The sequence below is a fragment of the Neophocaena asiaeorientalis genome, unplaced genomic scaffold (genome assembly GCF_003031525.2).
Source record: "Neophocaena asiaeorientalis asiaeorientalis breed wild unplaced genomic scaffold, Neophocaena_asiaeorientalis_V1.1 scaffold165, whole genome shotgun sequence".
NCBI classification, from domain to species: Eukaryota; Metazoa; Chordata; class Mammalia; order Artiodactyla; family Phocoenidae; genus Neophocaena; species Neophocaena asiaeorientalis.
The window spans coordinates 2490592-2513325 of record NW_020173918.1 but is presented as its reverse complement, the minus strand read 5'-3'; the positions used below and the strand labels follow the sequence as shown (position 1 = coordinate 2513325).

Below are 22734 nucleotides of genomic sequence, written 5' to 3'. Positions count from 1 at the left end.
CTCCTCTTTTAATTTCCCTCACATATCTAATGTAAGGATTCATCAGCTTCAAAAACAGTTTAGGGATGTGATTTAAAGAAAATGCGTGTATGTAAAAGAAGAGTAGCGAACTATAGCTGAAGTCTGTTTATTAACATTTTTGTCATTTTGTATAACGTGATATTATAAAATAAATACATTTTTAAGTTAAAAAAAATTAACGCAGAGGCCTGGGAAAGATGGGAATTTGTGGAACTTCTAAGAGTCACAAAAGTGACGAGCCAGCCAGGAGTCGAACCTGGAATCTTCTGATCCGTAGTCAGACGCGTTATCCATTGCGCCACTGGCCCGCCTGCAGCAGCTTGTACCTTACACTTTTAGAAAAAGGAAGTAGCGGCATTACTGTTGCTCTAAATATGAATGTGTGAAATCTCTCCTTTCAGCTTGTGAACCTCAAAACCTCAGAACTGAACTAAAAGAAAGTCTTACTGGTTATTCTTTCTCACTCATGCAGTAGGATTCCTTCGTGGTCTGTGAGAACTCTGTTTTGATGTAGCTTGTAAAAGGTCTGAGAGAATGTTTAATATTTTAAAAAGTAACTTGAAGGTCCATCCTACCAGGCAGGTAAGATACATCAGACCTTGAACGTTGTAAAGAAGACAAAGCGTAGTCGGCAGGATTCGAACCTGCGCGGGGAGACCCCAATGGATTTCTAGTCCATCGCCTTAACCACTCGGCCACGACTACACACACGATTATCTTTAATCTTCTTCATGTTACTATATATCATTTATTCTAAGCTACTTCAGTATTTAGTAATTAAAAAGGGCAAAACAGAGGAGGCTAAGTTCTATTAATAGTTGATGGAACCGAAGAGGATTCAACCAACTTCAATTCCAGCATGTGGTAAGACTGAGAATGCTCTTTGGTCTTTCCTAGAAAGCAAATCACCATATATTGCAATACTTCAAAAATCCCTATTTTTGCTGGAGTAGGAGATTTATCCTCAATAAATAATCTGACAAAGCTGTTCCTTACAGGTGCCGTATGTCTTCAGACATTTAGTCTAGTGCCTGGAATATAGTAAGGGCTCAACAAATGTCAGCAGCTATTGTAACCCTCATTTTAAAATTCAAGAATGAGGATCTATCAAAATGTTCTACAGGGAACCCCATCTTCTGTCTCTCTGTAAAGCTAAAAATATTTTAAAGCAGTAGATAGAATATTTTTGAATAAAATAGGAAATTAGAAAATATTTCTGAGAATCAGATCCACTTCATTGCATGGGGCCTTTTCTCACAAGAGGAAAAACAACTTTATCTGATACTCTATGGATAATGTTTAAAAATATTTGCAAAGACCACCTCCAAAGCAAGAACATAACCCCAGCATCTCCACTTTTCTGAAACTACACAACCATTATCACAATCTTATCTGTATGTGTATGCATGTGGTTGTATTAATGTGCAAGTAGAAGATTTTGTTTTTCATCAACAGCTTCATTCCATGAACAGAAGAAGGACAGGGCATGATTGATAAACCACAGCTTATGTGCTGATGGATTGAAAATTATCTCCAGCCCAGACCTCTCTTCTGGGCTCCAGAATTGGACACAATTGTCCTAGTTATTTCTTTTTGCATGTCAATGGGCATCTCAAAAGCAATACATCCCCAAACGAATGCTCTATCCTTTCCCCCAAAACTTGAAACTCCTCCAACAACCCAAAGTTTTGACAGGAGCACCCAGGTACCAAACCCAAAGACTCAGAAGTCCCCTTATCCGTCCTCTCTCTGATTTTCTCTCCACAGCCCACAGGTTACCAGGTCTTTGGTTCAACCTCCTAATTTTTTCTCAGATCTGGTTCTTCCTCCCAACCATCAGACCCACTTTCTTAGATAGGCTTCTAACAGTTTCTCATAGGAGTTACTGCAACGACTTCTTGGAAGTCTTTTGGCCTCCGCTCCCTTGTCCCTGAACAGATTCATTCATTTCTTCATTGTTTCAGAATTTTTATTCTGGGCACAATCGCATGCCAGACACTTGGCTAGGTGCTTCTCACTCAGTGGAGAGCAAGAAAAGTGTGGCCACTCTTCTGAGGGATTTCTAGAATAAACAATTACAGAAGTAAACACTTACCATTGAGTATGACAAGTGAGAGGTCCACTGTGCCGTAGTAGCCCACAGGAAGAGTGTAGATCCCAGTCATGAATATCTTAGGTGGCTGCCTGGAGAGAGTCACTCATTAGACTCCAAGTTTCACGAAGAAATATTCCAGTTATACCTTTATTACTTCTGAATGGGCAAATGGACACTCAGTAAATATATGTGGAATGAATCATATTTAAACTCAGATCTGAAGGATGTGTGGGAGTGAGCCAGATTGGAGAGGGGAGTGGTGGTCTAGACTTAAACCTCATAGAATAGGGGAGAAATGGAAGAAAGTGCTGTCTGGCTGGAACGTTGCTTTTTAGAGGCATACAGAGAGGGGCAGCAACGAGAGATAACACGAGAGACGTAGTTTAGGGCAGATTACGTAGGTAGGGCTATGTCAACACTAACTGCTGTGTTCATCTGAGAACGCAAACCAGATTGGGTCCCTTCCCTCCTTTAAAGTCTTTAAAACTACTCTGTAGCCGGCGGGGAAGATCACAGATGGCATAGGAGGCCCTCATCACGGGCATCTATCTAACCTTCTCAGCTCTCTTTCTGGCCACTCTGTCAAGGGAGCCTGGACTCCTGAAGCATAAAGGATCTGCCCTTCCTCACAGGGTGCTGGTTTCTTGCTGCTGACCCTCTCTTTTGTCTCCTAGGAGCCCTGTGCTCTTCCGTCAGAGCTTTTCTTTAAACAGGACAGCTTCTGTCAAGCTTTTTTTTTAAAAATTAAACTTTTATTATAAACATTTTCAAACATTTAAAAAAATTGAAAGAATAGGGAATTATGTGTATAGCCACCACCCAGATTCAACAATTGTTAACATTTTGCCCTCTTAGTCTTATCTGCCTTTTTCTGTTGAATCATACAAAATTCATTTGAAGACCTCATGCCCTATACACATAAACATGTATCATCTAAACATGTCTCATATAACCACAATACCATTATCATAAATAAAAAAATCTAGCAATTCTTTATAAAAACATCTAATATCCTGTCCTTATTTAAATTTCTTTAATATGTCTTTTGGAGCCAGTTTCTCTTACCCGGATCCCACCAAAATTCATTCACTGTTTTGGGTTGTAATGTTCCCTTAGCTCCCTTTAGTTTAGAACAGGCTTCCAGCTTTCTGTTGATGCTGTTATTGTTTTGACATTGATTTTTAAAAAGTCCAAGCCTCTTCTAGAATGTCCCACATTCTGAATTTGTCTCACTGATTCCTCATGGCAACTTTTAGTTTATTCCTCTAAACTGGAAGTTAAGTCTAAATGATTGGTTAGAACCCTTTGATGGCTTACATTAGATTCAGGTTAAAAATTGTGGGCCTGACCCTGTGCACTTTATAAAGTACTTCACATCAGGAGGCACTTGTCAGGACACCCCACTGATGGTGAAGATAAAGTAGTGCCCCCAGGGCTCCTTCTTTTTCTCTTTGCAACTAGCAAATAATCTTGGGGTGATACTTGACCACACACATACTGTTTCCCAATAACCTATTCCTAAGGGTTTTAAGATCATTAATGCTCTTTTCCTGGGTCTATTATTTCTCTAAGGATTACAGATGGTGAATTTTCTACCATTTTCCTGCATTTGTTAGAAGGCAGTTTGGCAAATCTGTTGACGTTTTTCTTGCCTTTTCCTGCAGCCCGGACTTCCCTCGGGGTTCTATGGCAGCTTCACATTTCCCCTGTTGTAACAGTCTTAGAACGCAGGTAGTATAAACTTCTATGTATAAAACAAATAAGCTACAAAGATACGTTGTACAGCACAGGTAATATAGTCAATATTTTATATTTTAAATGGAGTATAACCTATAAAAATTTTTAATCACTACGTTGTACACCTGAAACTAATATAATATTGTAAATCAACTATACCTCAACAACAAAAAATATGTACATTCAAAAAATAAAGTAAGCTGATGGACTAAGTGTCCAATGGAGAAATCTCGTTGTAAAGATAACTAAATCAACCCCATCTCCGAGGAAGCAAACTGCACCTGCAAAAAAAAAAAAAGAAAGAAAAGGAAAAAGAAGAACGCAGGTAGTTGGCGCTAAATCATGAAAGGCTGTGTCTGAGGTATTTGCACCATCGTCGAGTGGGCTGGAAGAACCTGAGAGACGTTATGCAGCTACAAGGTCCAGAATGGTTTTCACACTCGAGTGTGTATAGGACTCAGTTTTGGGTAGTTGGTTAAAACACAGATTCCTGAGCCCCACTCCCCAAATTCTAATTTTGTAGTTCAAGTGTAGTACTGAGACGGAACTGGGACTGGCTGGGAAGCCTTGCATTTCTAAGAAGCTCCCGGATGTTGCCACTGGTCCGCAGACCAAATTTTGCTGAGAGCAGACCGGGAGAACCGAGAACCGGCTGTTTGGTGGATACTGTGGAGACAGAGATAAGCAGACACTGGACGGGTAAAAAGAAACAAAAACAAAGGAAAGGGTGTGGAGCGGAGGTACATGGAGTATAAAACTATCAAGATTTCTGATTACCGACTTTAAGAAAATTGTGTTATTAAGAATGATCACCAGGCATGTCCTCAGGTATAACTAAGAAAATTGTTTTATTAAGAATTATCACCATGCAGGAGATTTCTGATTACCGGCTTTAACTAAGAAAAACTAAGAAAATTGTTTTATTAAGAATGACCACCATGCATGTCCTCAGGTAGTTTCTAAGTAGCAATAGGTCAACCCCACAGCAACCACGAAGGGATTCGAACCCTCAATTTCCTGATCCGAAGTCAGGCGCCTTATCCATTAGGCCACGTGGTCCTGCAGTAACAAGGGTGCTTGGGTAATTTGTTCAAAGAAAATAATCTCAACTACAATTGTAACACTGAAATTACTATTGCAAACGAAAGCATTTCCAACGCCTGAAAAATCTTACAGTCTAGCTGGGGAAACAAATTGAACCTAACGGTCAAAAGTACTGCAAAGTTACAACCGACGTAACTACCAAGAAGTTATAACTAATAATAACATATAATAGAGTGCTTTACCTTTTGATGGAAATCAGGGAGAAAGGCCACAGCAGGGAAGGAACGCTTGAGCTGAGAGCTGAAGGAGAGGAAAAGATAGAGCCGGATTGCTTTATATACTCAGGGAACCACCGCTGCTTTGCGGTGCTTTCAGGTAAAGATTGTGGATGAAAGGCAAGAATTCACTTCTGTGCACTCCAGAAATCCCACTCAAAACAACTCTAAAACATAAATTCAAATTGAACCAAAAGTTCGGGAGAGGAGATAATAGCAACAAAATTATGTAATCTGGAGAGCCGATTGAAGTGTGATAGCTGACTTGTCAGGCCCGAGAAAGCTGAATCCTAAAGAGGTCATGTAGGAAAAGCGAAGAGGCTATGAGATTTACACCACAGAACCTCCATCCTCATGCTCCATGCCAGGCTCAGGAATTGTCAGCAGTAGCTTCACCTGGGAACAACTGCCTGTTAGGAGCTGAATTGTGTCCTCGTGTCTCCCCCCACCCCAAATATGTCGAAGTTCTAACTCCCAGTACCTCAGAGTGTGACTTTGTTTGGAGATAGGGCTTTTAAAAAGGTAATTAAAGTAAAATGAGGTCATATGGGTGGACCCTGATACAATGACTGGTGTCCTTATCAAAAAAAGAACAGACACACAGAGGAAAGACCACGTGAAGATGCAGGGAGAAGACCGCCATCTACAAACCTGTTGACAGGGTTGTTCTCGGACTTCTAGCCTCCAGAACTGTGAGAAAATAAACTTGTTGCTTAAGCCACTCAATCTGGGGTCCTTTGCTATGGCAGCAAGCTAACACCACATTGCCCCTCCACCATCCTGGAAGAAGACTGAAAGTTAATCTATTTTTTTTTTTTTTTTTTTAGTGAGCAAAGTTTCGGGTGGCTAGGCTGGGGCAGTATTCTCAAACTTTTCCCTGTATCACAATCAGGGAGGACTTGTTAAAACATAGACTGCTGGGGTCTCCCTCCAGAGTTTCTGATTCTGTAGGCCTTTGGCCTGTAGGGTTTGGCCGAGGACTTGTATTGCTAACAAGTTCCCAACTGATGCACGTTTTAAGAGTCACTGGCTGGAGGAAGCTCTACGAGCATAGGGCTGGTAGAAAATGGCAAGAACTCAGTAAATATTAGCAATTTGCTTCGAGTTGCTGTGAAGTGAATGGCACGTGTACACTGTAGAGACCCGAAGGCCCACGAAATCCCACTGAGAAGTGAGCGTTTCGGGAAGACATGCCATCTACACTAGGCTTTGAGGATAAAGCAGTTTTTCACCAGGTTGAGAATGAGGTCAGGCGAGCGCTGAGAAACGAGGGGCGGGGGAGTGGGGGGCGAGGCCTGACACCGCAGGGCAGGGCAAGGCTGGTAGTCTTTTTCAGAAGAGAAGTCTAGTGAGTTTACAGGAAAAGTGGTAGTTCAAACATCGTGGCAATTCTTACTCCTGTTTCATTGCGGATCTAAACTCAGTACGTACACAGTTTTTCTCAAAACAGGAAAATTCCAAGTGGAAAGATCGAACGCGAGAAACCACGGAGTTTCCTCTACATGGAGGGAGCACTTGGGCTTTTTGGATTAATATTTAATCTGGTTAATCCCTTATCGTTTTCCACCAAGCATTAGCGAAGCTATGAATAGTGGCGAGAAAAATGATCAAATCTACCAATAAAAAGGAATAAACCTTTAGAACTTGGGGGCGAGGAGAAAGCATTATTTAAATTCTAATTTAGAAGAAAGGCCACCTTTCTCTGTGACCTCGTGGCGCAACGGTAGCGCATCTGACTCCAGATCAGAAGGTTGCGTGTTCAAATCACGTCGGGGTCAGGATCTTGGCTTGTCTTTTGGGTAGGGGGAGAAATGAAGAGCGTGCGGCTTCTTTCCTCTTGGGCATGTGTAGTCGGCCTTGAGACCAGTTAGGGCTTCCAAGCCCAAGATGAGATAAAGAAGACAGAGTAGCTGCTCTGACAGAGTTTCAGTGGCATACGTTTGCCCTTAACTTGCCATTGGAATTCTAGAACGAGGACGAGTTCCCCTAACGGGCAACTTTCTTTAACTGAGAGATTTAATTTAAACACTCTCCTTTTTGGCACCAGAGAATGCATAGTCTTCTGGTTTCCCTATCTTCTATGATCGTTTCTTTCCGCGTCTTTAACTGCTGAGGACCACTAAGGCCCTAAAATGTTGGCGTTTTCCCAGGCTCACCCTCGGCGCTCTTTTGCCTCCTGACTGTTCCTTTGCCCCTCCTTTTCCCAATCTGAGCAGGGAGTTGGGAGTTTTACCTCCTAAAGTGTTATATCCCATGTATCCTCTTCTCTTCGTTACCACATGGCCTCCTTCCTTCCATCATACGTCTTGCCCGGGTATTGACATGAACCTCTTTAGTCCTCTTCCCAGACCTCCTCTTTCTCAGTTAGATCAGTGTCCTTATTACGCTTTTTTAAAAAAATGCAAATCTTATCCTGACATTCCCCAGCTTAAAACAAAATAATAAGCAACCGTTCTGATTAACCCTGTCACAGAGGTCTTCTTTCAGTTCCTCAAATGGTGTTGCTCCATCCCAGGGCAGGACCTCACTTTCTTTTCCTCTGATAGTGTTAAAGAGAAATTGCACTGAACACTCGTTAAAAAGGATCTGACAGATTTTTTTTCAAGCTAGGATAGTAAGAGACTCCAGTACATAACTGAACTCAACTCTGAATAATAGCAAGGACAGCTGGGGATTTATAGCAAGTGGGCAGGGTGAGGGGGGTCAGAGGATGGAAAATTACAAACAGGAGCTTGATTAGTTATCAAGGGGTAGAGGGATTCTCAATAAACTGGCTTAGCAGGATTCTTGCTAAAATTGGACTCAGTAGGCCAAGGTTAAGGCCTAGCAGAGAGGAGGGCTCAGAGGAGCCTGAGTAAAGTTTGGTCAAAGAGGCAGTCCTTGTCAATGGTATGTCATAAGGCCTCCTTCTTACTACTAAGTTGGCCTCTAGAGAGCCTCAGGGCCAGGATCAAGGTGATCTGAAGTGTGGCTATGAGTATTCCAGTCTTGAAAAGTTATAAACTCCCTTCTATATTAATAAATTGTATTCTGATTTGTAACATCAGGATCCTGTGAGTCTTACTAGTGAGAATCAGTTTTTAGGGCCTAATTCCCTTCAGGTGATAATTTCACTGAGTTTGCTCTACCAGTAAATCTGAGGTCCAAATCTTATAACAGGTGGTCACAAGGTAGTAATCAGGTCTGGATGACTGATTTTCATAAATGACATTTTTACTCTATCTCACACGTGGATTTCCCAATTTTAGATTTTCTATATACTCTTCTCTTTTCACTAGATTTATCTTGAGCCAAGCATTTGAGTCTCATTCTCCACCTCCATCCCCAGCATATCATCTAGTTAGAGTATCTGACATACTTATATAACTATATTTATTGACTCCAATATTTATTTGATAAGGGCATGTTATATTCTCATCTGTTTCGACGTAGAAGCCAACATATCATTTCCATAAAATGTCAAACCAAACCTTCATTAAAAAATTCAGAATACTAGGAAGTAGGTTTTAACACCCAGTAGAAGGGGACTCTTGCTCAGAAAGATAAAAACTGCACCTAACTTTGTTTATTCCAAGAACTCTATTGTTTATTCCAGGAATCTCTTGAAAGATCCATCAACTTCTTAATAGAAGGCATCAGATGACAGTTTACCAGACTACCTGCAGTACTCTTTCAGCCCTTGCTTTGGTTTCAAAACATGTTCACTCCTTCAAGACATGGAGACTAATTTTCCTCCCTTGTGTGCGGACTGGACTTGGTGACTTGCTTTGAGTGAAGAGAATTACGTGGAGGTTGGCATTGTCATACTAAGTGCTAAGAGGTTGCAGCTTCTTCAAGTTTCTGTCTTGGACCACTTGATCTGATGGAAGCCAGCTGCCCTGTCAGGAGGATACCCCCACGAAGAGGCCCATGTGGTGAAGAACTGAAGTTTCAATTCAATAGCCAAGTGACTGAGTTTAGAAGAGAATTCTCCAGAATGGTTGGCAGCAGCGGGAAGCAAAGGCAGGTTGGGGAGGGGCAACAGTGTGAAAAAGCAGTTGGTGTGAAGATGAGTAAATGAAGCTTGTATCTCTGGTGATCTTTAAAAAGAACTAGAAAAGCGTTATAAGCTTTCTCTGCTTCACGATTGCCATCACTTCTGGAAGTTCTATGAAGAACTTCGTCCTGAAAAACCAGCTGATTCACTGTCCGCAAGCCTTGTATTCAATTACTGGGTCCTTATGATGTCTTTGCTAAAAAGCATAAAATGAAGAAAAAATCAGCAAGGCTGAATTTTAACCTTAAGTGGGAATAGTACTATAATACTCCTGAGTACCGCACCATTTATTGGAGATAATAAAACTCAGTCCCACATGAGGTAATTCAAGAATTCTCCTGGTGAACCTCCTGTATATGTGGGCACAAATGAAGCAAAGAAAAATTATATAATTGTTCAAAATGAAGATAAAGTGTTTGTTGCAGTCAATTATTTTTGGTGAAAAGGCTTAAAGAAGTAACAGATAAAAAGAAAACTAGTGTCTTGAAAAACACAGATGGGAAGCTCACAGAAGCAGCCAGAGAGATAAGAAACCAGGGAGATAAGAACGTTGTGACAAAGACCATTCCTGGTGCTGGCTTGATTGACCCAGTAAATAAAAATGATGTTGGGTACAGAGAGCTCCCTGAAACAGATGCCAACCTCAAGAGAATTTGCAAGACAACTGTCGAGGCAAAAAGTGATGAAGAGAGAGTAAAAGTTTTTGCCCCCATTCAGGAAGTGATGACTTCTGTGCATTTTGCTAATGATGAATGCGATTATGGCATGGGGCTTGAGTTGGAAATGGACCTCTTTTGCTAGAGTTCACACTATTTTCATAAAGTTGCTGGCCAGCTTTTCCCTCCTGTATGTAATCTGTTGAAGAGGAATCTCTTCCCAGAAATCATTGAAGATCATCTGGCAAATAGAAGTAAAGAAAATATAGACCAACTTAAAGCATTGGTATTAAACTTGTGATTTTTATTTTGTTTTTAAGGAATACAGAGGAGTAAATTGATGGACACATTGAAGAAGAGGAAGAGGAAGAGGAAGAGGAAGAAGAAGAAGAAGAAGAAGAAGGAGAAGAAGGAGAAGAAGAAGAAGGAGAAGGAGAAGGAGAAGGAGAGAAGGAGAAGGAGAAGGAGAAGGAGAAGGAGAAGGAGGGGGAGGGGGAGAAGGAGGAGAAAATTCTCTAGCCCCAAGTAAGCAGATGTCTGCAACTTCTGTCAACATCTTGTTTGCAACCTCGTAAGAGACACCCTACCTGGGTAAGCCACTCCTGAATTTAAGACCCACAGAAAATATGAGATAGTAGATTTTTGTTGTTTTAAGCCACTAAGTTTTAGGGCAATGTGTTATACAGCAATAGATAATAAATACAACATTCTACCTCAAAATCATCTCCTAACTGTGTCTACCAATCCTAAAATATATCATGATCCTTATCCATAGCAAAGGACCCCTTACTACTTTGACTCACCAAAAAATCCAGATTTTGAAAATCTCACTAAATAGCTAAACTTTTTCCTCTCCCTTCTGAGACACTATTAAGACTTCTGAGATAGTGTTCTCTCTTGTCCAATAAACTTAGCTTTGTTCTTTCGGTGAGGTTTTTGGTGACATTTTGAGGTGGTAGCATTTGAGAAATGGTAAATAAAATCTGAGGAAATAGGGTGAACATTGCAAAGATTATTTTTATATCACACACAAAGAACATACTTTAGATATTTGTTTTAGAAGAGCCTACACTATGCAACCAATTCAGTACGACTAACGTGAGCACCATCTATGATCGTTATACTGAAGATTTCTGTTTATAATAGAAGATACAACTTCTGACTTTCAGTGGTTCATTAAAAAGTTCCATGAAATAAAAAATCAGTAGCTAATATTTATCTGGTGGTTTTATACTATTTTTCAAGGCTTTCATAGGCATCATTTTAATTTACAATACCTTTACAGTCCTTAGAGGAATGTAAATCAACTACTGCTAGGCTCCATTTACGTATGAGTAAACAAACAAATTAGGTAACTTGACCAAGTTTATTTATATCTCTCATACTGTTCAGTTATGTGTTATTCTGTTGCCAGGATTTGTTGAAACCTAATTTATGGCCCAAACTCTTCCTTTAAGAGCAACATTAATAACCTCCTAATTTGCTAAAAGTCTTTCTGCAATTCTTTCCCTTCAAAGCATCCTAATCACAGCTGCCAAATAAATACTACAACTTCTTTATTCTGAAGAAGAGGTGAAGAGATAGAAACTAGAGTGAAAAACCTCCTGGCTTTCACATGCTTTATAATCCAGGCTATCAGAGTCCATTACTTTCCTAAAGCCCAAACTCAAGACTCATTTCAGTAGATTATTTTCATTGATCGTCAGTGGTTTTCTCTTGTTGGTTTTTTCTCCAAACGAACTGAAAAGTCCTGAAAAACAGAGATGATAACTCTTATTTATTTCCAGGCCCCTTTTGGCTTTTTGTTCCAAAGGGCCACAGCGACCTCGGCAACTGGTGGTCATCCTCTCCAGAGGCAAGTAAGGAGAAGGAATTGGGAGAATTATATTTTTCCTTTATTATTTTCTTTGTTATCCTGCTTCCGTTGACAATACCCTCCATGCCAAACTTGTGTCTCCATAAACAGAAGGACAATAGAAGGTCTTTTTTCCAAAATGAAGTAACTTGGTGTTTCAAACTTGAATTGAGCACTTTGGCCTAGTAATTAATCGAACTTGCTTGCATCCTAAATGAGAGATTTTCAGAAAGTGTTTTCATTAAAGATATAAATTGAGGGAGGGATGGAGAAAGATATTTTTATATGTCGGGTATTTATAGGTGTTTTTCATTTTCAAAAGCCTCCAAGAGTCACATATCAGCAGTTTCAGCTTCCTTCTAGTTCACAGGTTTTCCTAGAAGATTTAGATATCGTCTTTTATTTAACTGGATTTAAGAAAATCCTAGGGAAAAGAACATACATCTTCACTCTTTTACTAACAATTTAGGGACAATATAATTATAACTATATGATGACAAGTAAAAACCCATTGACAGGTAGGGCATTGGTGGTTCAGTGGTAGAATTCTCGCCTGCCACGCGGGAGGCCCGGGTTCGATTCCCGGCCAATGCAACTCTCCTTTTCCCCCGGCTGCGGAGTAAAATATTTTCACTGAAAAACAACAAACATTTTAAGATAATTATGCTTCTGGTATCCGAGTGTGGCTGAGAGAAGCAAAAGTTAATCCTCCTTGTACAATTTCACCTTTATAAATTGTACCCGTTGGCGTGCATTTGGTTTTCCAATAACCTGGAAAGTCATCTTGTCCGAGCTCAAGGAAACTCCTACCTCAATTGATAGAAGTCTTTCGAAGGTGAATTCTAAGTCAGTAATATTTGGAGGTGGAGTGTAGCCACGTGTGGACATAGATATAGTATTCCTACTCTTACAGCCATAGGAAGATATTCACAATCTCTTAGAGCCAAGAATGTGCCAAAATTTATCCCGTTGAAATATGAATTGAAAAACACGTGGTTCCATATTAGCAGAGTGGCGCAGCGGGAGCGTGCTGGGCCCATAACCCAGAGGTCGATGGATCGAAACCATCCTCTGCTAGCATCGGCGATTTTCTTGATTGAAACTTGATTTTAGAAAGAAAGGGATTGAATGAAGGTTACAAGAGACCATCAGATCGAGCTTGTGGGACAGTTCGGGATGTGTAAGAATCCCCAAAGTGGTTTGTTAAAAATACATATTTCCCGGTTTTGACAGAGATAAATCTTATTCATTATGTCTGGTAACTTGATCTCTCAGATTTGGAGACCACTACACCTCTTAGGGATTGGAATGTGACCTTGGTAAAGTCTTTGGTATCTTGTATGTCAGACAAGTGTTACAATTTGTAATTACGTCTGTAACCAACATCTCAATCTGCTGAGCTTTTTACCATTATGACAGGCATTCCAGAACTGTTGTCGAAATTAAAGAACTTTTGTAAGAGGAAAGATATTATTCCTCATGGGAATATATCTAGACAATTTGGTCAGTTGTGTAGTCGTGGCCGAGTGGTTAAGGCGATGGACTTGAAATCCATTGGGGTCTCCCCGCGCAGGTTCGAATCCTGCCGGCTACGGAGTTTCGTTTTCCCTCCAGGTCGAAATACCTGCTGTACCAGCTACAGAAACGGTGAAACAACACGGAATATACTGTTTTACTGATTATTATTATCTTTCTCCATAAAACTGGAAGCAGGTAGCTCTAGACCTTTAGTATAACTGTATGTAGAGAAAATCTTTGAAAATTACTTTGGTAAACGCTAGGGATTTCTGAGGCCATCATAAATATGCTGAAAAAATGCTCAGGCTTTAGTTCATTTTGAATTGCTATCTCCCTATCTGAAATTCAGCTCAGGTCTGACTTCCGAACCTCGCCTGCCTCTATTTTTTCGATGTTCTTCCAAGAATTTGGGTATATCCAGTGCATCACTATTCCACTCGTGAGTATTTTGATGTTTGGGAATCAGTATCTCAAACAGAAATTTCCAATATTTCCTTCTTCTGGAGCCCTCTTATCATTCCACTTAGGAGGCCAGATTGTAAGGAGGAAGTACCAGTTAAAGAATTTTCAAAACTGTTTTCTGATTTGGGCTTAATTTCAAAACAACAAACAAACAACAACAACAAAACTGTTTTGCTCGCTAAAACTCTAATACATAAACATACAGTATATGCAACATAAATAAGAGTAAATATAACAAAAATTCATCTTGTATTAAACTTGCAGTCGATCCATTAGGAAATGCGGATAAGCAAAAAGAAGGATGTAAAAATACTCAAAAAGGAAAAAGGTTTTTCTTATTCCCGAAATTACCAGTAATTTCCTATCTTATCTTGAACTTGTTTTTATTTCTTGCGTTTTCTATATTCACACATATCCTAAGGGATTTTTAAGTGTTGACACCATATGTAGACAAACGTTCATGGCCCAGGTTAGAAATTCAGTAAAGGCACAGTTTTGATTTTGCAAGGAACGCCGGTACTCAAACCCTCCGGGGGCCCTGAGAAAAAATTCCAAGCAGAGTGAGCTCTGCTAGGCTTTTCGCATTGCGGAGCACTGAAGGTGAGGTTTTCGCTCATCTAAGACAAATCTTTCCAATGAAGCGCATACGACGCAGAGCAGACACGTTCCTAAAAGCGTGGAACGGTAAGATGGCAGAGGCCCCATGGTGTAATGGTTAGCACTCTGGACTTTGAATCCAGCGATCCGAGTTCAAATCTCGGTGGGACCTGCTAGCCTTTTAGTGTCTTCCCTCCTCGTCTCTTAAATCACCGTGGTACCTCGAGGAGGCTAGAGACACCTAAGCACTTGCGCAAGATACCCCATCCCCGTCAGCAAGGAGACACTGTCCTGCAAAACAGCTTTCCTTACCCTTGCCTCTGGGATTCCACATCTGTCCTCTCTTGCTCCTCCTCCTTCTCTAGGCCACAGAATCTCCTCCGATCCTCGTCATTTAGATTACCCCCTGGGTGACTATTCACGTTTTCCACTCCTGATCGCAGTCCTGGGTTCAAGTTCCATCAGTTTCTAACACGAACTGGGTCCTGAGAAGTTCGTAGTGCCTGTGAACCCCGAACCCTGGTCGTCGCGTTTCACTTGGAGCTTCTGCTGATTGGCATACAGCAGATTCTCTCTGAATATTTTTTAAATGAAAACGATAGTCCATAAAACCCTGAATAGAATGACAGACTCTTCAATAAATATTCATAAATGCCTGAACAAGTGGTGGCCCCATGGTGTAATGGTTAGCACTCTGGACTTTGAATCCAGCGATCCGAGTTCAAATCTCGGTGGGACCTACTTTTGTTTTGGTCGCCAGCCTATTTCCTCCGTGTTTCCCTCAGGTCGATAATGTACACTGGTTTCTGGGCATAACCTTCCCACTCAGGCTCCTTCTCCCGAGGAGCCCCTTGGAACACCATTCACTCTCTCGACAACTACTCTTGCCTGGGTTCCCGAAGACAGTCAGATCCTAAGTAATTTGCATGCTCAGGGTCTTAACACTTCATGTCTCAGAGGCCCCTCTCGCAAATCTTCTCTTCTCTGAAGCCTCCTCAAAACGTATCAGCCTAATGTAAGAATATGTACCTATATAAATTATATATATAATTTATATATAATATGTATGTTACATATAATAATACATAACATATAATATATATAACAATATATATAATTTATATATAATTTATATGTAATATATACAATTTGTATATATATATAATATATATATATATAAATTGCAGTAGCAAGTAGAAAGTTCCTCATGTAAGGACCCCACGGTTAGCACTCTGGGCTCTGAATCCAGCAGTTTGAGTCCAAATGTCTTTGGGACCTCAGCAACATCTTAGCAATTTTCCCCCTATGGTTCTCCTAAATCGTTAGCCAGATGTACATATCTAGCTGTAGGCGCTGCTAGTTACTTCCAAGTCAACAACCAAAGCAACATAGAACCACTGGCCAAGAGAAGATTGTCTCTGATTACCTTCCTCCGGAATCCTAGCCCTACTTCCCCTTACACCTGATGGCCCTTTTTGCCTTTTGCCCAGAGTTCCTCAGATTCTGCTAAATTAGAATCCTGGTTCCAATGATTAGGTGTTCATGTTTTACAGTCCCTCTAACTCAGGTCCTTCCTTTCCTGGAGCCTACTTAAAGTGCTCCATCGGCTTCCAAACACTAACACTGTCCTGAGAAAGTTCCTACTACACAGCAGTACCCTTGTTGAGTACATCTTAGAGTTGTACCCATGAGAGGCTCTGTTCAAACTCCACAAGCTTATGTGTTGCCTACTTTATTTTGAAGATAAACTGACCTGTTAGGAGTACACATCAGTCTTTTGGTAGAGACCTAACTTCAAGGGCCTCATGATGTAATGGTTAGCGCCTGGACTTCAAATCTCAGTGGACTTGTCTCAGTTTTGGTGACCTTGCCCTCACATTTTCCCTAACCAGAAGTACACTCTGATGTATAGACGCTCCCTTAAACTTGCATTTCTTCTCTCCCATCAACGTCCAACTCCTTGCTCTTTCCTCTGGCTACTGAAAATTTCCCTCTCCCCATCACCCTCACCTCCCCCCTAAAATCTCTCCTCTTGATGCTTTTTGCTTTGCCTGGTGCCGGCCTAAAGTCAATCAGATCCCTATAAGTCAATTATGTGCTTGGGTGATTAAGAGTTCATATGTCACAGGCCCCACCTGTGACTTTTTTCTCCTCTGGAACTCAGGCAAATGCTCTGTAGGCTGCAGAATTCTGAACACAGACCTGAAAATATCCAAACCACAGAGTGAGACCCTAGCTATCATAGTCAGCTGAGAGCCTCCACTGTGCCCTTAGAGGAGGCTCTCTCTTAATATTCCTTAGATTGAATCTATGCTGAAACATTTTAAAGATCAACAGGCCAGATGCATTAGTATACAAGTCTTAACCTTGAAGGTTTGTTATACCAAGGTCCCATGGTGTGATGGCTAACCCTCTGGTCTCTGAATACAGCAGTCCCAGCTGTCAGTGGGACTCTAAATTCTTTCTTTTCACTCTCTCCACAGTTTGAACATGTATCCTTCAGTGCTCTGTGACAGCAAAACAAGAGCCCCCATGAATGCCTCTGGTTTCTAAAAATTGTTCCAGAAAAAGCCCTGCAAGCTTCCTTCCACCTATTAAGCCCCAGTCATGTCAGGGCCTTAGAACCTCTGTCTTAGCTTCCTATTGCTGCTGTAGTAAATTACCACAAATTTAGTGACTTAAAACAACACAGATTTACTCTCTTACAGTTCTGAAGTTCAAAAGATTACAATCAAGTTGTCAGCATGGCTGTGTTCCCTCTGGAGACTTCAGGGAAGAATGTTTCCTCGCTTTTTTTCACCTAGTGGCCTCTTCCTTGTATCGCCTCTGCAGTCACGTTTCCTACTAATGAATATGATCCTCCTTTAGGTTCACTTAGATAATCCCGGATAATCTTCCATCTCGAAATCCTCAATTTAATCATATCTGCAAAATCACTTTTACCATGTAAGGCAACATATTTTTAGATTCCACATATAAGTGACATCATATAGTATTTGTCTTTCTCTGTATGACTTACCTCTTTTAGCATAATGCCCTCAAGGTCCATGTTGTTGTGAATGGCAGGGGTTTCCTTCATTCTCATGGCTGAATAATATTCCTTTGTATATATATACAACCATTTTCTTTATCTATTCATCTGTTGACAGACAATTTCTTTCCATATCTTGGCTATTGTGAAAAATGCTGCAATAAACATGGGAGTGCAGGTATCTTTTTAGTATCCTGTTTTCATTTCTTTTGGATAAATACCTAGAACTGGGATTGCTGGATCATACAGTAGATCTATTTTTAATTTTTTGAGGATCCTTCATGCTATTTTCCTCAGTGGCTGAACCTCAGTCCCTTCTTTATTTTTTCTTCCTTTATCAAAGCAAGAGGGCCATTTATAGGGAGAAAAGACATTATCTTCATTAATAATAATAAAAAAAAAGCTAAATAATAATATAATTTGGCAAATAGACCGTTGCTGAGTAAAGAAATACAATTTTTAAGCAACACTTCTCGCGCAGATGACGAGGTGGCCGAGTGGTTAAGGCGATGGACTGCTAATCCATTGTGCTCTGCACGCGTGGGTTCGAATCCCATCCTCGTCGTTCGGTTTCCCCGCTGTACTGTGGGTGTGTGGTTTTAGTACCTTGGAAAGAAGGTATTTCGCCAGAACGTGTCGGTAGATACTCTGTGAGAGACGCATTGAGGTGACAAGTAACTTTCAATAACGTTACTTTTAGCCCCTTTTACAGAGAGATTAGGATTTGAGTCACGTCACGTGGATGACAGTCAAGAATCAAACTCTGCTGCCTCCGGTCAGACATAGGTGTGCTCACGTTTTCCCCAGCTTCTCCACCGCTGTCAAAAACTGATTTCTGGCCCTCTGATTTCCGTTACGCTTGTTGACCCCCTCCCCACCCAGCCCATCTTCCTGCCTGCGTTCCTAACACTGGTAGCAAATTACAAGCAACTATAGGGAGTTTTCTCAAGATGTCCACCTTTCCTCCACCCCTCGGCACAGTTGAATCAGCATCTCCGAGGGTGACGTCCAGGCGTGGCTGCAGGGGCCACAGGTGATTCTGATGGGTTTCTTGGGCTGAGAACCACTGGCCATTCGCTTCTCTTCACTCCCTGCTCCCACCCGCTCCCCAGCTTTGGTTCCCTGTCTCGGCAGTTTTTGTTGATTTTTTTTTTTTTTTGCCTCTTAAATTCAGATCCAAGACGCTCCCTCTTTACCCCTTATCACTCCCTATCCTCCCAAACTCTTCATCAAACTCTAGTTTTATCTGACCACTGGTCCCTGTCTTCAGGAGCAGAAGCTGTTCACATGCTCTGCTTTTGCTCAAGTAGTTCCTTCTGCCTGGAGACTCTCTGCTCCCTTGCTGCAAAATCCTCTTGCAAGACCCACATCAAATGTACCTTTTCTGTGAATCCTCAGATGAAAGCATCACTCTCCTCTGTATTTTACATGAATGAATTTAATCAAAGATCTTTTCCAGGTGTTCCAGTCTCTATTAGTTTCTTCCTTCTTTGATCATCTTCTGCCACTTATATCTTAATTTTAGCACATAATACCATAAAATCTCACCAGTTCCCTCTTTTCACCTTGTAAACTATAGCAAACGGCTGAGTGCACGGTGTAGAATAACAAAACTTGAAGGGACCGTAAAGATGACCTCTCTGAAAATTCCCACCCCCCCATCACCTGTCTCTATTTTACAGATGAGAAAACTGAGGTAGAGACCAGACAGATTAATTGTTTAAAAAAAAATCATATAACCAGCGTTTCCTTATTAAGGTTCATGGGAACCAAGTTCTTTAATATCAAGTGGTTAAGGTGATAAGATCTTTCTAACATGTTCAAATCCAGTGACTGGGATTGTGACTTTTCATACCTGGAAAATCCTTCTGAAGTACACTTGTCATAGATCAGCAGAGATCCAAAGGCTCCTGAGGACTGAGACCTATGAAGCACAAATTTTGAAGTAAAATCTGTTTTTGAATTTTACCTAACAATATATGGCTTATGTAGTACCTGTGATTCAAAGATAGTTCACAAATTTTAACTCATTTTATCTTGAAAATAAAAACTCAGGAAATGCTGATCCAGATTGGAGGCCAAAGTGGGGTCTTGAGGAATTGGGTGATATGCTCTTTATATTTTTGAATTTTCTCCAAAAAAGAATCAGAGATATTGGATGCCTGAACAGTCTTATCCCTCTTGTCCCTTCAACCTCATGTTACCTTGTTTGAGAATAAGGTTGTAGGGGTACCACCCTTTTATATCCTTGTCCTTCCAACTTTGCACACTGTAAACATTCAACAGGTAGTTATAAAATAAACACAGGCATATTGTATATGTGTGTATGTGTATGTGTGTGTGCGCATGATGGTGACATGGTAGGGATTGAAACTTTGTCCAGGCAGAATATACCTTAGGGTATTTGTCACTCCTTTTAATACACATTAAAGGATAATTTTAAATGTGCTAATCTCTTGTTTCCAAAATAGGGAGGTAGATCTGGAGCAATTTTGCCTCTGCCCCTCACCGCTTTTAAACCCAAAGGGTATGTTTTTTCCTTAACTACCAAAGAGAGAAGCAAAGAGGAATAAGTTAAGTAGAAAAGAGTTAAGCCTCCGTGTGATTTGAACCAACGTTTGAATCTGAAAACACCATATGTTTCACCAGGAAGTCATCAATTGGAAATGAGATTTTCTTCATCCTAAATTATTAATCAATTCAGTTATTTAAGCCCAGAAAAATGTTTTTGTATATTTTGCCCAGCTATGTTCTCTGCCTTCCTGTTTGTATACACACTCCGCAAACAGTCCGGCTATTTCAATGACCTTAGTATTCTGTTCTGTAATTTAGGTTTGAATGTAAGCTGTTCTCATCCTTTTGACGGCAGCAAAACCAAAGGAAAACAAGAAAGTTAAGATGGAAAAGATAGGGGAAGAGTGGAAACCAGTGACAGATTCCAGCACCCGGAACTCAAACGAGAAGAGAACTGTGAAGAGGTTGTGGCCTTGGGCGAAGCCATGGGGAAGGAGAAGCAGCAGGCTTCCCCGCCGTGCTACCCACTGGGGGCTCAGTTCGAGAGAGCTCCGTTTACAGATCGGAATTCCCTTATCAAGGACAAGCCGAGCCTGTGAAAATGAAACTCAGGAGCTCAAATCCAAATATGGGGAGAGCTTGAGAGCCCCAAATTATTGGAAGGCCTTATTTCGGTTTTGACTTCCAGCCACTCTTTACACTGGTTCTCCCCAGGCTTTTGAGAATAACCTGTTTAAAATAGGGGAGGAAGAAAAGGGTTCGAAAAACACATGATTTCCTACCACCTACCCATGAGATGTGGCTATCGATTACTAGAAAAGGGCATAAAAGGTAACACTAACCACGAAGGGATTCGAACCCTCAATCTTCTGATCCGAAGTCAGACGCCTTATCCGTTAGGCCACGTGGTCGGCGAGCACATCGTCTTGCTGTGACACTTAGGAAGTAAGTTTTCTGCCCCGTTCTGAGTCGTGAAAGTTACGTAATGACAAAAAGGCAATGGCCCCCACGCCGCCGGCGCTCTCTGTCATTGGAAAAATAGAAACTCGAGATTACGGGGGTTATCTCGGGCCAAGGAGCAGGGCCTTGTGAAGAGTAAGAATTGACAATTATTTCGGTCTTGGGTACTCCATGGCGGGAAAAGTCATTGACTGTACGACTCCCGAGCAGAAAAACTGGAGTTTATGGCACCCAAAGGATGCCAAAATATTGCATATTGCCTGCATCGAGGGATATTTTTAAGTAAGAGAACTCAGAGTTTCTTCCCTATTAATATTCAGTCACGCTCGCAATTTTCAAACTCTAGGTACTTGGGATGTCTGCCTGGACGGTTGTCAGTAAGAAGGCAGTCTTACTACATAAGGCAGCATCTACACGATTGTCTTTCTTGTCACCTGGCATGGATGTCTGCAGGCCCCCAGGCATAACAATTTCCCCTTTTCCATGTTTTCTGGTATTTTCCCTGACTGTCATAACGTGACATCAAAGCACTTTTCACAGTATATTTCTATCTGTTTGAAAAGAGAATGCTTTTTTTTTTTTTTTTTTTTTTTTTTGGCGTTTCTCAGGGTTTAGGGGAGTCCAGTGCCATTACTATTATTTGAGGCTTCCATATATTAAGAAATAAGCACTACGGTAGAATTACAAAAATTTTGATTGTGACAGTTTTTACATTTAATAGATGAGTCAACACAAAAACGTGTTACAATAAAATCATTCTATGGTCAAAATATTTATAGAATTTATAATGTATGGTAGAGGGCTTGGCCCAATGATGTGATATAAAGTTATATTTTGGATGGCTTCTTTTAAGCTTGTCAGTGAATCTCTGTGACCTCATGCACCTCGTTTGAAGATAATGTCAACATTATCAGTCTACACATTAGGCATTTCCTTAATTTTCTTAAATTCTAGACCCTGGGAGCATTGGCCTTCCTGGCTTATTTGTGGTAGGTCTTGGCTTTTCTTGACTAGTAAATTAGCAGCTTTCTGGAGTACAGAAATAGGCCCTTTCACACAGTCTTTCTTCCCTGTTCACGGAATAACGTGGCAAATAGTAGGAGCTCAATAAAAATGTGCTGAATTTCTCATATACATATGTTTTTGAATTTTGAGATTATCTTTAAGGTGAAGATTATTTAACAAAAAGATCCTTATCTCCTGAAAATATTTGAACGTGGACTTGTTTTCTCTCTTTCTCTCTTCCTGGAAGCAGGAAGATGGTGGCTAAACCATCATGGGTAGTGTTGGTGGAAGTGGTAAGAAGTGGTTGAATTCTGGATATGTTTTGAAGGATTTGCTGATTGGATTGAGGGTGTGAGAGAAATAGAGAAGTCATACATAGCTCCACGATTTTTTGCTTTAACAAGTTTCCATTTACTGAGATGGGGACCACCACAGGAGAGGAAGGAGCATTTTGGGGGTGGTGTGTGTGGGGTTAGGATAAGTTCTGTTTGGACATGTTAAGTTTGAGTTGTGCACTTAACATCCAAGTTTGGAGTGGTCAAATTAGGATTCTATATGTATACATACATAACATTGTGAATATACATGTTGAAGTGGATATATATATATATACATATATATCCAGTCTGTTGAAGACTCCATCTTTGAGAATATTATTGTCAATGAAATCCAGCCAAAATAATTTTTGACCATGACTGGTGTGTTGCTTTCCATGACTTTTCTCCTCAAGCAAGAAAGAGCATCCGTGCCATCCCTGAAGATGGAGGACAAGAAAGCCTTCTCTAGTATTTCCTTGTGTATATCTTTTTGTGTGTGTCTGCACTTTTTCCTTTGCTGTAATAAATCTTAACCTTGGGTAAATGTTGATTCATGTGACTCCTTCCAGCGAATCACCAACTACTGGGTGGTCATAGGGCTACCGGGAAAC

The 22734-nt window shown here is 40.8% G+C and overlaps 11 non-coding genes and 1 pseudogene across 11 annotated transcripts; 8 read left to right on the top strand and 4 right to left on the bottom strand.

Moving 5' to 3' along the window:
- Positions 1 to 256: 256 nt before the first annotated feature.
- TRNAR-ACG (transfer RNA arginine (anticodon ACG)) lies at positions 257 to 329 on the bottom strand. Its single transcript has one exon. It is a non-coding gene; the product is annotated as a tRNA-Arg (tRNA).
- A 315-nt stretch (positions 330 to 644) lies between these two features.
- TRNAS-AGA (transfer RNA serine (anticodon AGA)) lies at positions 645 to 726 on the bottom strand. Its single transcript has one exon. It is a non-coding gene; the product is annotated as a tRNA-Ser (tRNA).
- Positions 727 to 4839: 4113 nt separating this feature from the next.
- TRNAR-UCG (transfer RNA arginine (anticodon UCG)) lies at positions 4840 to 4912 on the bottom strand. The gene has a single exon. It is a non-coding gene; the product is annotated as a tRNA-Arg (tRNA).
- A 1966-nt stretch (positions 4913 to 6878) lies between these two features.
- TRNAW-CCA (transfer RNA tryptophan (anticodon CCA)) lies at positions 6879 to 6950 on the top strand. Its single transcript has one exon. It is a non-coding gene; the product is annotated as a tRNA-Trp (tRNA).
- A 1966-nt stretch (positions 6951 to 8916) lies between these two features.
- On the top strand, positions 8917 to 10165 carry LOC112404119 (histone PARylation factor 1 pseudogene; annotated as a pseudogene).
- Positions 10166 to 12242: 2077 nt separating this feature from the next.
- Positions 12243 to 12313, top strand: TRNAG-GCC (transfer RNA glycine (anticodon GCC)). Its single transcript has one exon. It is a non-coding gene; the product is annotated as a tRNA-Gly (tRNA).
- A 411-nt stretch (positions 12314 to 12724) lies between these two features.
- Positions 12725 to 12796, top strand: TRNAM-CAU (transfer RNA methionine (anticodon CAU)). The gene has a single exon. It is a non-coding gene; the product is annotated as a tRNA-Met (tRNA).
- A 435-nt stretch (positions 12797 to 13231) lies between these two features.
- On the top strand, positions 13232 to 13313 carry TRNAS-UGA (transfer RNA serine (anticodon UGA)). Its single transcript has one exon. It is a non-coding gene; the product is annotated as a tRNA-Ser (tRNA).
- A 1083-nt stretch (positions 13314 to 14396) lies between these two features.
- TRNAQ-UUG (transfer RNA glutamine (anticodon UUG)) lies at positions 14397 to 14468 on the top strand. Its single transcript has one exon. It is a non-coding gene; the product is annotated as a tRNA-Gln (tRNA).
- Positions 14469 to 14964: 496 nt separating this feature from the next.
- TRNAQ-UUG (transfer RNA glutamine (anticodon UUG)) lies at positions 14965 to 15036 on the top strand. Its single transcript has one exon. It is a non-coding gene; the product is annotated as a tRNA-Gln (tRNA).
- Positions 15037 to 17810: 2774 nt separating this feature from the next.
- On the top strand, positions 17811 to 17892 carry TRNAS-GCU (transfer RNA serine (anticodon GCU)). Its single transcript has one exon. It is a non-coding gene; the product is annotated as a tRNA-Ser (tRNA).
- A 2787-nt stretch (positions 17893 to 20679) lies between these two features.
- Positions 20680 to 20752, bottom strand: TRNAR-UCG (transfer RNA arginine (anticodon UCG)). The gene has a single exon. It is a non-coding gene; the product is annotated as a tRNA-Arg (tRNA).
- Between the last annotated feature and the right edge of the window lie 1982 nt (positions 20753 to 22734).